Source organism: Solea senegalensis, linkage group LG14, assembly GCF_019176455.1.
Source record: "Solea senegalensis isolate Sse05_10M linkage group LG14, IFAPA_SoseM_1, whole genome shotgun sequence".
NCBI lineage: Eukaryota > Metazoa > Chordata > Actinopteri > Pleuronectiformes > Soleidae > Solea > Solea senegalensis.
Window position 1 is genome coordinate 2,751,660 of NC_058034.1, and position 15,190 is coordinate 2,766,849.

Sequence of the window (15,190 nt, forward strand, 5' to 3'; positions counted from 1 at the left end):
AGTTTACACTGCAGGTGTGTAATAATGGTTACTCAGGCTGTTTTTATACTGCTGGAGCATCATAAGGACCAGATATCAGGCGATTATATTGCTCAACCTCTGTGGATTCAGAAAGTGTGCAAAATCTTTTCCTGCCAACATGGTGTTGTAAACAAACTGAGTCACATATAACTTCCTTAGCACTATCGCGTCTTTTGGTATCTGATAGTTCCCTGATGTGTCTGGGGAAAAGCAGAGTTGAGTAGAGCAATCTTTCTTACATGCCCTTTAAACACCCACATGGCCATTTTTGTTCACTAAATCACAAAAAAGACTCATTTTCAATTGCCAGTGAAGAAGTTTAACATTTGTTTCTCTTGACTGAATGAGTTCACATCACTTCTTGAACTTGGCGTCGGAAATGGTGCAGAGTTGGGTGTCGGTACTGCCAGAGTAGAGAAGCAAGCAGTCCCATTCACACAGGTGTCATGTTTCCATCACTGCTGATGTGGAGCTGGATTAAAAAAACAAACATTCAACAGCGGAGTCATTTGACCCTGAAGAGAATGGTGATTGTATCTTTTTCCACTGCAAAACAAATGATGTCAGAGGGTGTTTGTTAGTGTTTTACTCAACACTGGAAAATGGACTTATTTTAGCAGTGATGTGTTGACCTTCACTAAATTGTCCTGACCCGACCGATCATCACCATGTGAGGACGTTGGCAGGAGGAGAGGCTGGGCCTCGACAACACCAGGTAAGAAGACTGTAAACACACACGTGTGATACCTGCTGTGTTTACTCGTGAGGGCAGCCGTGAATCAGTGGTCGAGTGGGTCGTCTGTCGACCAGAAGCCTGTGGGTTTGATCCCTGGCTCTGTGAATGCTGACGTGCCCCTGGGAAAGACACTCAACACCAGGCTGCTCCTGGCTCACGGCTGAGCTGGCAGCGTATGAATGGGTATGACAGATGTGTGACAGAACGTTCACTACACATGCTGAAAAAGACTGTAGTGTAAAGCGGCTTCGAGTTAAGAAAAGGAAAGTGCTATATAAATACAGACGTGCCAAGTGCTCTGTGCCGTTACTGACGTGATGGAAAAAAAACATTACACACTTTCTCCTGCGAGTCGGTGAGTTTGATTGTCATTCATTATGACACTACACAGTATGAAACGACCGACTTTAGCAGCCTACGAGTCCAAAAAACCCTATGTTTGACTGATTGGTCTATACTGTAATTGTGTTAATAAGCTTATGAACATGACCTGTTATCCATTTGTGTCATTTACAGGTGAAGGCAAAGATTATTTATTGAATTATTCTATGCTATAAAAGCGTGAGTCATGATCTCAGGAGTGGGTGTGTTGGTGAGATGTTCACAGACTGGCTCAAAATGGCGTCACAAGGTGTGTCCCACCTGTATTTGCTTTTTTTCAGCTACATTGTCACGTTACTGTAGGCGTTCATCATGGCACAGGCAGAGAAAACGAATGTTGAGAATTGTTTTTATACGCGACACAAACTAGCGACGAGCAGAGCAGTTGTCTTCAGTGTACTGAATGATCTCATAAAATATTTAACAGAAGGGTCTGGCCTTCTGTTAAATATTGAGATTTTAGGAATTTCCTTTGCTAAATGTTGGACATTAACTCATGTTTTTAAGTCTTTTTAACTGATCTACAGTTCAGTTTGATTCTTGTGTCGGACGTCGCGCTCATGACTCTTCCAGTGACGACACTCACTGACCAATCGGAGGCCAGAGGTCTGTCGACGTCACGTTTTAGTATCGACTCAGCTCGCTTTGAAACTCACCAGAGCAGGTACCAACAAAAGTACCATGTACTATTACTAATGGAAAAGTACCATATGCTTCATTAATCTGAATTAAAATTATTGTCAGGAATAAGTTAGAATGAATAGGAGCAAAAATAAACTAAAGTTTAAGTTTACAGAGTAAAATTACATGTTTACAAATTACACATCCTTTTCTGAACGACTTAAGTGAAAACAGAGCAGCTAATCCCACAGTGTTTAGACTATTCAGGTGATCCCATCAGGAAACTGGACTCGCTTTGCCTGAAGTGGCGTGTCCCCCGGTACAAATGCAGCTGTTCCTCCACATGGAAAGTATATGGTTAAGTTCAGCACCTTTCGTATCATGTAACACCACCTTAGGGTTTGAAGGGGTTAACACTCTTCCTCCCAGAGTGAGGACGTGTCTCTCATCCTGGATCAAGCGCTGCTCTGGCCTGGAGCGGAGGACCTCGTCCATATTTCTGCTCCTCGAGTTGTAAAAGATGTTCCGAAAACAGGATTAACTGCCACGTAAATGAGCATTCGTAAAAACAACGGCTTACTTTTGTCCCCGACGAAAACCTAAGCAGCCTCACACGTCTGACAAATGGCCTTTATTTGTTTGGTTTCCATGGAGGATATGTGTAGCAGTAATTATTTTATTCTTTAACTGTCATGACTTTATCTCCGCTGCAGGTAAACGACTTAGCAGAAACAGCGTCGAGGTGAACGGGACAATGGAGGATTTAAAGACTGTCATGTTAAGAATCATTTAAAAATAATAAAGGACTAGCAAAGGTAATAATAAGGCAATATTTGTGATGACACTGTTCTCTGTTTGGATGATGCGCCGTGCAAGTCGTGTCATGTAGGAAATGGACTTTAATGCTGCTCCAATCTAATTTTTTTCTTGTTTTCTGTCAGTCTCTATTTGTGTCGAGATGTGATGAGACTTGCTCTTATTGCCAGGATGGAGGGATAAATATGGGCCAGTGTGCATTCAGCAGACAGGAGGGAGTGCTGGTGTGTGTGTGTGTGTGAGAGATCCATCTCTGTCCTCAGATGCTCCTTTGCATTAAACATCATTATATTTAGCCCTCCAGGTACCACAGCTGAATTAAATCTCTGAAAGAATGCTTGGTACACCCTGTACGACTCTCGTGGACTCATTACCGAGGCAGCAAAGGTGTGATGCAGATGCTGCAACTTTAATATACGTATAAATACCTAGAAGCTATAGTTCCAAGTCTCAGGAATCTTTAATGTCACTTGTGTGATGCTGACAAATCATCCATGATGTATTAAGTTTATAGATAGAGAACTTTGTTGTTCTCTCTGTGTCTGTGAGGTCTTATTTTTAAAGTAAAGGAAATGACATCATTGTACATGTTATATTACTGATAATTGGCCTGGAACTACTTCACATTTTAATAACTGATAATAAAAAACAGTCAAATGTATTTCTACATTGGGTTATATTTTGCACAATTGTGAATTTGAACAAAAACATTTCAAGGCCCATCTTAAGCTGTGTCAGCACCATTCAGTCCTTGAATTTGAGGGATATTGGTCCTGGAAAGTCTATGAAAAGTCTTTGAGTTTGATGTCAACCAAGGTGTCGGAACCGTGGGGTGGGACAAAATATCCCGATATGGTAATATGTCGTCATCATCCTGATTTATGAGATAGATGTTGATGAGCTGGTGCCAAAGATTCATTCCTTTTATTTCTAAAAGTGCTGTGTCTGTTTTTCCTACACATTCAACTCTTTTTGACGAGTCCCAGTGGCATTTATCACAGGAATGAGGATTGAGCTATTATCATGTCTGATTTTGTACAGGTACCACAGTTTGAGAACCATGGTCATACAGGACTGTGGGCTACTCACAAAACAAATCCTTCTAAAACTGAGAGACTCACACACTCTTGATCAGTGATCGCTGTCAGAATGCACAGCTGTTCAACATGAATTTTGAATATTATAATGACAGTATGAGTTTTTACAGTTTGCAGTACAATAACCAGTTGTTAGTCTGCCTAAATCCTAAGTTTGAATGACAATAATCAATAAACGATTAGCGACTAACGATTATTTTCATAAGCGATCGCTCTGTCGACTGAAAAATCCGTGAAAAAACACCTAAAATAGTAGACGATTCATTTAGTAATCGATTAATAAATGATTCATCGGGCAAATTGTTGCGGCCCTGCTTGTGAATACGAGCGACAGCATTGATTTTGCCGCGCAGATACGATACAGTGCGGCGAATGTACCTGTGTATCGCTGCTTTGTCAAAGCAAAGCACATGGACTCACATGATGAACGACTTTCAAGAGCGAATGATTGCATTCCTGTGTGCAGAGGTAAGTTTGTGCCCCGGGCTATAGATAATACAGCTTGTTTTTCACTCCCAATTATTTTCCTCCAGAGCAACATCAAACTGATCAACTGGCAGTCTGCAGCTACGGAGTGACATTAGTGCCCCTTTAAGTCGGGGGGGTGATGTCAGTCAGAGAGCGGCTGCTCAGTTGTGACAGTCCCAAAGAGAGTTGAAGAGGAAAACAGTCTTGTTGTTGTTGTGTTGATTGTTTAGTCTGAACACAAACGAAGCACAGTGTTTATAACAGCAAATGAGCTCCAGTTCATGCGCTGGAAAGCACGACTTGAAGTGGTTGTGTTGGGAGGTCAAAGGCAAAGGAAGCAGTCACATGCAGCGGAAGTCTCCCATGTCTCCCCGGACAGGTCCAAGTGGATATTTTCGCTCGATGAGAGGATTTTCCCACTGCCCTGAAGTGGAATGTGATCGGGAAAGTGAGAGGTTTTAAAAACTGCCCATCAGTTTCCTCCTGACCCTGGATGGCCTCGGCGTACAACCAGAGCTGCTTGAGATGCTTGGGGCGAGTAACACAAGACAAAATTCTGCAAGACACTCTCGCAATCCTGGTGTGGCACGCAGTCTTCTCATCTCTGTGAAATACTTGCTCGATATGCCAGCTTAGATACCGGGCTTCTTTTCACAGGTCATGCAGCCTCCAGTCACCATTTTCACTTCTCCCACGTGTGTGTGTGTGTGTGTGTTTGGTAAACATGTTCCACCTGTCAGAAGAATGCTGGTTGCTAATGGGCCAAGTCCTACAGAATGAATATATCGTCCTCTTCTAACTGTTGCCCTCGCAACAGTGACTGCAGTAAGTGTGAAGGAGTGAATGTGCCGACGTGCACGTGTGCACAGAGGTTACTGGGTTGTTGTCTGGCCTGCTGTGATGTACTGCAGTAATGCAGTGGAGATTGAGACACTGCTTTTATTTATCCCTCGCTCAGCTGTCACTGTTGTGTCTGGAGTGTGTTTCGCTGAACTCAGGACCACGGGACACTTGGAGATCTGTCAAGTCCACACGAACCCTCCCAACTACGCACGATGTTTGTGCCCAGAACACACCCTGCATTCCTGTTATGGAAAACAAAAGCTGAGCGGAACATTCAAGAAATGTTCAACCTTTATGTGACTCTCTGTGCTGTATATTATGTCTGTGTGAAGAGCAGCCGTGATGTGTTCTGAAAGACTGTTCCTTTTTTGAGAATCAGCACCATGTGGAGTCACAGAATGTCTTACAAGGGAAAACAAGTCAGCAGACTTGTTGTTGTTTGTTGCAAATAGAAAATCATCACACGTTCTGTATATTATCAGAAAATAATCTCTCTTTTTCGTTACAGACAGTTTTAGTCTGATGATCATGATGATGATGATGAATAAATCATGTACAGGTGAGTAATCTGAATTTAGATGGCAGCTTCACCGCTAATGGAAAAATAATATTATCATTATTATTATTATTATGAATAATGTGCTTGAAGTAAATGTACGTCAAGTGTAAATCACCTATGGTGGTTTTATATTATTTCATATTTTATTGTCAATATAACATATTGTGCACGCAACATAATTTTGATGTTCTATTTCTTGTAATGTTGGGTTTTATCATTTTTTTTTATTTGAGTTATACAATGGGCAAAGTGTGTATATATATATATATATATACATATATATATACATATATATATATATATATATATACATATATATACATATATATATATACAGTACATTTATACATAATATATACATGTTTTATATTCCAAGTATTTCAAATGTACTGTATTTTAAGTAATTTGCATTTTTAGTTTTCTTTAAAATAGTGTAAAAATGAATTATGGGTTATCAACAAAATCTGTTTCTTCACATTTACCTTGTAACGACACAGTCAATTTTATATCTCATACAAGCTTTAAAACATTTGTGTAATATAACAATAACAATAAATGCCAAACTATTCCTTTGAACCCCATTTTTTCCTCTGAGGTATGGAAAAAAATGGCTCTTTTTTTTTTTTATGAGATTTTCTTTTTTTTGGGAAGCTTCCAATTCCATCTTGATAACTCAATTACAGAGCCCCGGCCACAAGATAGTGATTCATTTGTCATTTTCATGCAGAGACTATAGTACGGAGTAGGAGGGCCCCATGTAATTGTAATTAACTGTAATTGAGCTATCAAGAAGGAATTGGAAGCTTCTTCTTTTTCTCATTCATTCAGAAAAACAGATCCCAAAAAAACAAAATCACGTAAATTCAGAGCTGGAAAAAAATCCTCGTAAAAACAGCCATTTTTATTTTAAGTAAATGCAATACACTTCTGTACAAACTGAAATCCTTTCACATGACATGTTTTTGTCCAGACTGCTGTCAGTGTAAACACAGATTTTAACTACTAATGTGAAACAACAATCATTTTAAATATGTGCGCAGTCTTAAGTCTATTATTACTCACTGTTGCATGCCTGTATGATTACAACATAAAGGTCAAGTGTAAAGTAAAAGTGTGCTGACTGAGCTGCAGCTCCAGTCTGTACACGCAGCTTGTGCAACCGATGAAAATCTCTACACTGGCATGTTTTCAGCATTAGGAGACACGACTTTATTCACAACGACTGCATTTGCTGCCGTGTCTCATATGTCAGACAGTATATGTATGAGTGACTCTCTGTTGCCGTGTCAGTCATCCAGCTCCTTGTTTTAGGATGTTCCCATTAGACGCTGGGCAGACGGTCAGCAGCGGTGGGACTGAGCCCCGATGACAAGCTGCTGGACAGGCTGAGGTGAAGAAGAACGAGCAGAGGAGTGGCTCTTTCACACACACACACACACACATATTTGCACAGCATGAGGACCCTCATAGACTTAATGCATTCCTTAACCTCGACCATCACTACTAAATCCCTAACCTGAACCCAATTCTAACCCTAAACCTAAAACCAAGTCTCAATCCTCACTCCCTATGGTTTATATGTTCTTTGGTCCTCTCAAAGATACCCATTCACTCATTCATTCATTAAACAATGCATTATCACCAACTTTAACCATAACCGCTTAATGCCTAACGTTAACCTAACCAGAATTCAAAAACCAGTTCCTCAGAAATGAGGTCCTGCCTCATTAGGACCATGGTTTAGTCTCCATGAGGATGACTGGTCCTGATAAGGTCAGTGTTTATTCCAGAAAAACACACACACACACACACAGAGTGAACACACATTCACATCATAAGTGTCTGTAATCTGATGCCCATGATGATATTTCATTGCTGCATTGGCAAACACAGTTTTTGATTGATGTTGTTGAAGTTTTAGTTTACAAACAGTACATACACTGTTGGATTTTTCTATTTTTTTTTTATAAACTTTGGCATTTAAGTTCCACCTTCTTACCAACAGGGGGAAACAAGTGTCCACCTTCCTCTATATACATACAGAGAGGGGAAAGGCAGCCATATGATATGCACTCCTCTTAGTCATTCCTTCTGTTGTTGTTGTTGTTTTTTGTTATTTGAATTGCCTGATTGTCAATCATCTATCAAATATATTCATCATTTACAGTTTTAGGCCTCTGGACTTTATTCATATCACAGCTCCTTATCTTAACCCTAATATTCAAGCTAGGACTAATACCTGTAGATTGAAAAACTATAACAATCATATCCAACAATTAATGTTAAACTAGAAATGTGGAAATAATAAGCATACACATCTACTTTACTCAACTTATTTAACATTTTTTTTATATATATAAAAGTTTTATATGTACAACCTTAATTGTTCATACTGGAATCTTTTTATTATTCATTGCTTTTGTTTGTTTATTTGCTTAATTAATATGATGTCAGCACTTTGAGGCCGCAGGGGATTTTTTTATTATTATTGTTATTCTTGTTTTATTGCCTAAAGGTAAATGTGGAAATTAACAGATGACAAAAGCAAATGACAGTTGCAACCTCACGAAACATACGTTAATTACAATAATTATTATCATATCTATACTATAATTATAGAAAATTCCAGAGACATAATGGAATACTGAATCGTTTATCAAGTCTTGCTTACATGTCAACACACGATCCAGTCAATGCCGTCGTATAATATTGATTCAGCATTGGTTTTTCTTGTAATATTTCACATGCTTTTACTTTGAGCACTTCACACAGACACACAAACAAGTGTCAGACCCCGTGTGTCCACATGGAAACATCCCACACAGGAGCCATGTGTCAAAATCGTGTTATTATCCTTTAAGAATGTTAATCACACTGGTCTGAGCGTCGGTCATCTCTGCCTCAAGGGCCTGTTTCCTCGGCAAGTGTCGCAGTTTATGAGTGAGGTTAAAGTGTCAATCTGAGCTCTGGTTAAAGACAACCCCTTCCTTAACTGTCCCCCAGCCTGACCTCCGGCACAGGAGGGAAGAATGTGAGCGAGTGCCCCTGCTCTCTGCTCTCTGTGACCCCCCCGACATCCAGCCGTCTCAGCAGCACCGTGCATCCCCCGTGTCCCCAGCAACCTCCTCACAGTTTGCAAATACAACGTGTCGTTGATATGGCCGGCATGTCGTACGCAGATGTCCCAGTGGTGGGAGATAAATTTGAGAGCAAGGAGATGTCAAGCTGGCAACAGCTGTGGGCTACAGTTTCACCAGATGTCTGCCGTTTCTAACCTTCAGTCGACGTGTTGGCCACGTCCCGGACTCCTGTACTTTTAACATGCACAGTAAATGTTTTCACAACATGAAGCTCATAAGAGCCGCAAACCAGAATTTGTTTGTCACGCCTCACATGGATGAAGCTTTCAGGGAGGCGGGGGCGGAAACACACACTCATGTCGTCCTGGCAACCGCTGGTGTATTAGGAAGACAAACCACCTTTCATTTTTAGGTGCAAGTCATGCATTTATAATCTTACTTGCCATTTACAAACAAATACAAACATGTTGGCATCAAAATATACTTGAAGCTGCAGGATGTGACCTTTGGTGATTTTTGTTGTTGTTGATGTTATTATTCTGCCTCTGATCTGTCAAGCAATACTATCAGACCTGACTGAGGGAGCGGTTGTGTGTATACAGCAGCAGCACAGGGGCGTACATGCACGTTGAAAGTCAGATTTTAGTCAGATTAAGACAATAATTTGGTTTCTTAATGTCATGTAAACACATTAGTCTGACTAAAATCGAGCTAGTCTTAGTTGGACTAACATACCTGGATAACGCGACTCATAGTCCAACTAATGTATATGCTTAGTCGGACTGGAGTCAGACTTGGCGTTCTGCGCATGCACTAAATATTCCTTCCCGGTGTTTGACCCGGAAGTAGAAGGAAATGAAAAAGAACACGGAAAAGAACAAACAACGCGGTTAAACTAATTCAATACACAACAGCTTATTGAGAGAAACCTACAGAGGCGGAGTAAGATGTGCAACACAAAAAAATCAATTTTGTCCGACTGGGACTCAGTAGGTTGTCCGATTGCCCGTCATAGTCTGACTAAGGCCTTAGCTCAATTAAACTATGCATGTGAACGTACTGAATGGCTCTTTCTATCACTCTTTCAGTCCACTGCGTCATGAGATGATACGCAAATGAAGGAAAGTCATTAAACAACACACAAACATGTCAGCAATCAACACAATCACACGTCCACTGGAGAATGAATCACATTTCCAACACATTAGCTCAGTCACAGAACAAAGAGCAATGTTGTTGTTGTTTGTCTTGATATAAAACAAATCACTTCTATATCTAAACTATTTACTACCCATAATCCTGTTTGTATAAGTGTATAATTGCTTTTTTGTTTTTTTAAGCTTCAGAAAAAGCCTTTTACATGTGCTTTAGGTAAATACTTGATGAAGGCCACCATTTTGTGCCGGCAGCCGCCACCAGAAGCTTGCTATGCAGATGAAGAAGAACAGCATCCTTCCTGGTATGCACAGGTCACACATGACAAGCTTAAACCTTTAGATGTTAATAATTCTAGTCACATTTTTTTGTAAGTCAAATGGCACTATTACTGTGTTGCTTGCATCTTTACTGTTTTAGTTCACTCTCAATGCTGACCTCAGTAAGTCAGTGGTAAATTTTCCATTCAGCCATTAATTCACACCCATTCACACGCACAGTCATACAGCGCTATTTTCTATCACACATCATCCACACCCATTCTCATGCTGCCAGCACAGCTGCAGAAAGCAATTTGGGGTTAAGTGTCTTTGCCCGAGGACACATCAGCACATAGACTAGAGGAGCTGGGGATCAAACTGTCGACCTTATGGATACACACCGCTCTGCCTACTGAGCCACTTTTTTGTATATGGAAAAGCTCCACAACAAAATAATGCAATATTAAAATGGATTGAGATCTTAATCCGGAGCGTATATGGTGATTTGCATCGCTATATGTATTCAGATATTCTACTCAAGTAAAAGTGATGGTGGTATTTCAAGTATGCACAATTCAAATGATCAGTCTAGAATTACACAGTAGCTCATTTATAGTGAACTCAAGAGTATAACAGAGAGAGAGAGGATTTCCCAGTGTAGTGCAAAAAAAGGACAAGGAGATTTTAAGAATTTAAATGTTTTTCATTAAAGGAACACACTTTTTTTTTAGCACGTTTTATTGTCTATTTCAAACTATACAACTAAATCATGTCATGTGTATTGCATTGTAGCCAGTCTTGTATAAAGTACCAAAAAGAGATACTCATGTAGATGTAAAGCAGCTTTAACTGGTCATCAAGACTAGAAAAGCACTATATTTACCAACCAGACCATTTACTAACTTGTCTTCTGATTTTATTTGGTAAAAAAAAAGAGAGTAAATGTAGTGGAGAAAAGTACACCATTTATTTTGGAAATGTAGAGTAAAGTAAAAGTTACTAGGAATATGAATAAGTTATAAGTACAGTAATGAAATTGTACTTTATTACATTAAAACACTGATTGTAGCTGATTAGCACAAAGCAGCAGACACAGTTAGCAACCAGCTAGAGAACGGAGCTGAGCAGTTAGCATCAAAGACCTCAGGACCTTGTAAAGACCAAAAACAGAGCTAAAGGAGACTGAACAATGAACATACGCTAACGCAGTACTTCTCAAATAGTGGGGCGGGCCCCCCTGGGGGGGCCACGGTGAGGTGTCAGGGGGTGGGGCATGAGAACATTTCTGTCCTCTGGGGGGGGCATGACAGAAAATAATAGAGAACCACTGCGCTAACAGAAGCTAATGGACAATATTACCGACATTATGTTTTGGTTGTGTAAACATTCCGCTGTTAGCTAACAGTGTGATGCCACCAGCTAACCGAGGCGATGTCAGTGTTGTGTTTCCAGCTTGTTTGTGCTGCCCCCAGGTGGCCAAAGATTGCATGTTTAAAGAACCAAAACTAAATGGTTCCCTTTATAAATAACGACCCATTTAAAAATAATGTACTCTACTGTAAAGTGAAATTCACACTACCAAAAAAAAATTATCACATTAATGTTGTAGCTAGACCAGTTTACCAGTTTCCGCTTATACTTGGTTATTGAGAAATGGCCTAAATGTTGAAACTATGAAAGATTTAAAGCTGTAGTATGTCACTTAAACATTCATGAATGCCTGTTATGATTGAACCAAAACGTTGTCTTAAGTACTAAAACTGTATCGCTAAAAAAAACCACCAAGAATGGCTCATTAGAAGTTTTCAGAAGTAAATTTTGCTCCTTATATATAATATTACAAAGGAGTATTAGGGTCAGCCAAAAGAAAAAAACAGCCAAAAAATAATAATAATAATAATCTAGCACTGACATTTTATTTTTCTTGTGCTGTGTTTTTTTTTTGGGGCTGGCACTAATTCTCCTTCGTATAATATAGACGCATCAGCAGTGTTTGATCATTTCTCCCTCAGAGGAGAGTCAGAGATAATGCACTGGAGCTTTAAAATATGGTGGAATAAAAAGTATAATATTTATTCCTGAAACATAGCAGTGTAGCAGTATAAAGTTGAGGTACTCTAGTGCAGTACTTGGTTTACTATACTTCCCACCACTGCAGACAGCACTGACGAGCTTGATGTCTGTGTGGACAGTTTACATTTCAACAGTCCTCCATCGGCCACAAGGTGCCACTAACATGGCTGTGGCATTTCATGATGTGCCACAGTGTATCTAGTTGTGACTGCATATTGGTCATGGAGCCTCTTGTGTCACTTCAGCCCCGAAATGACTTAAGTTACATTTCTGTGCTTCCTGGCATTGCTGAAATCTATTCAGGCCCTTTTAAAATTGTTTTGATAAGTGGGATGGTGTGGTGTTTTGAAAGGCCTCACATGGTGAAAGACAAGCTTCTTTCCTTTGTGTGATTACGCTCAGTGACAAACCCTGTCAGAGGCAGGAGGTGTGTGTGTTTGTGTGTGTGTGTGTGTGCGCGCGCGTGCGTGTGTGTGCGTGTGTGTGTGTACACACGTCTTTGTGAGGGCCAAAAACTTTATGTGAAAGCGAGGACATTTTGACTGGTTCTCATGTCACACCTTGAAATGTTTGTTTATGGGTTAAAACTTGGTTTTAGGGTTAGGCATTTGGTTGTGATGGTAAGGTTAGAGGTAAATGTGCATGTGTGTGTGAGTATCTATAAGTCGGTGGTCAGCTGTGAGGACACATTTTTGAGTCAAACCTCTTTTTGAGGACATTTTGGCTGGTCCTCACAACTTTAAAGCCTGTATTTGTGGTGGTTAAAGTTAGGGTAAAGGGAATGCATTATGTCTAGGAGTATATTCACTCAGAATGCTGTACAAGAATGTGCGTGCGCACATCTGCGCACGAGCGGGCCACATTCTGGCCATGCCTTCACAGAATCACCTTACAGTACATTTGGCACTTGAACTATTCGTCCGAGTTCACTCTGCAGTTGATCTCTTTTCCGTCCTTTGCTTTCAGCACAGTCCACCTGAGGGTGTGTGTGTGTGTGTGTGTGTTTCTTGGCTGTGGCAGAATGGGGTGGGGCTGAAAAAGAGTAATTTGGTGTGTGAGGATTACAGGGAAAAGTAGGCAGAAGTCATATTCATCACTTTTTCCATTCTTCCATTTCCCCCCCGAACAACAAAAAAAGAGCAAATATTGTCTGTTTAAACACAATCGAAAACCAATAGACCTTATCTTAAACTCAACATCAACGAGACGTGTTTGTTTTCAGAGTGTGAATTCATAGATTTGTCATCAGGTCGATTTTTCTCAGGCTGGCTAAACAAGAGTGGCATGGATCTTCCTGTGATCACTTAACTTTACTGCATAGGAGTGTCTGTCAGGATTATACATTTTCCAAATGCCGCATGTGTCTAATGCAAAGGTAAAGAGCTGTGCTGTAGGAACAGTGAGGAAAGACTGAGTGCAAGAGCTGAATGAGCTCTTCAGGCCCCTGAGGCTCAACAAACCTGTCCTACAACCTTCTCAGCCATAAGAACAGATTTGTTTTTCAGACCTGTTATTTTCCTACTCAGTTAATACTGACTTCAGCTACTACAAAGCAACAACAACCTCCAGTAGAACTCCTACATGCATAGCAACACACTCAAGTTTAATTCTCCAGTTAAGCACTGTGTCGTCATACATTTTGTCTTGCCTTGGTGTAATTTCTGGTTATTATTTTGGACAATACATGATCATTTTCCCAGGAATTTCAGTGGGTGAAAAGCACTTAAGCGTGATATTTGTCATATGGGATATAGCTGCCAGCTGCATTTTACCTGAGTCATCAAAGGGCTTCCCGTGTCTTTCTTAATAAGACTTTGAGCCTTTACAGAAGCCCATCCTTTCACAGGTTGACTGTCAATGTATTTGTTTAGTAACAAAAACTGAGGCTGTGTTCAGAAAAGGGTTTATTGATAAGTGATCTGACTGTTTGCTGTGACATTTGTTGCAGTGGAGAAGCTGAGGACTGGCAATGACAGGGAGATCCACTCGCCCCCCACACCAGGATTGGTGACACAGATCCAAAAAGGTAATAAACATCAAGATCAGAGGGGAATCAGTGTGGACTCCTGGAGTACAGGAAAACTGAGCATGAGCGACTGAGAGAGAAACAAAGAAGAAAAACCTTTGACCATAATGAAGAAATCACTGTTGCATGTGTATCTTTGTTGCAGTGTTCAGAAGAGTCGGAATGTGAAAATGGGATTTTAAAAGCGGCTATAATCATAACTACCAGAACTCGTAAAGGTTTACTTTAGTCCTGAACTGACTGTAAGCGTTTAATTATAGTTCATCTCTTTGTGTTGGACTGGTGACCTGTCCATGGGCTGCGTCAGCTGGCCCTCATGTGGAGGATGAAGTGGTAGACGATGGATGGATGGATGGACAGATTTTTGATCATGAATGAACACTTGCTTTTGCACGTAGTGACGTTGCATAGAGATGTGTTGCGTAGTAGAAAATGTGAACCAATAGAGGGCGCTGAGTGCCGTAACACCTGTCTCACACGAAGAAGATGAAGATAAGAATCACATAAAATCATACATTAACCATGTATAAACTGCACTCAAATGTAGTTCTCTCTCGTTTATAGCGAGTGATCAGTCAAGTCACGTATTTCCTGTTCCTTTGGAGTACAGAAAATCTTTACCATAGACTCTAGTTATAAATGGTGCATGCGCAGTCGACCCCTCCAATACAAAAGATAGGAGAACACTGGGACGCTAAATATTGCGCCCAACAAGTGCTATGTAAACTTTAGATTTACACTTTACACCATTCAGTTCTGTCCCTTAAAAATTAGCTGGAAAAAAAGGAGAATTTTTATCTTTAAGAGCTCAGACCCGACCAGCCATTTGTCGTTATAAAGAAAGAGAGAAACACAAGACAGGGAGAAATTACACTCGCCCGTTCTTCAGGAGCTGGTATGATAAGAAGGCCTGGCCAACTGGTTGTTAGTTTAGTTTTCCCTGCCTCCTCGTTCAGCTGCCACAAAACGAACAAGCCAACTGTAAGGACATAACTAAGGCACTGAGTGATTCTTAGCTCAGCTTAGCTTACCATAATGATTGATGTTAGCACGA

General features: G+C 40.4%; 1 protein-coding gene across 2 annotated transcripts in view; it reads left to right on the plus strand.

Moving 5' to 3' along the window:
- Positions 1 to 4,603: 4,603 nt before the first annotated feature.
- tp63 (tumor protein p63) overlaps positions 4,604 to 15,190 on the plus strand; it is a 54,036-nt gene continuing 43,449 nt past the window's right edge. The window contains exons 1-4 of one of the 2 annotated variants that reach the window (XM_044043716.1): positions 4,604 to 5,542; positions 6,854 to 6,932; positions 9,711 to 10,081; positions 14,059 to 14,136. The gene's annotated coding sequence lies outside the window, so the exon portion shown is untranslated. Of the gene's footprint in view, positions 5,543 to 6,839; positions 6,933 to 9,710; positions 10,082 to 14,058; positions 14,137 to 15,190 lie in introns of those variants that run through there. The other variant, XM_044043717.1, reaches the window with a different exon arrangement.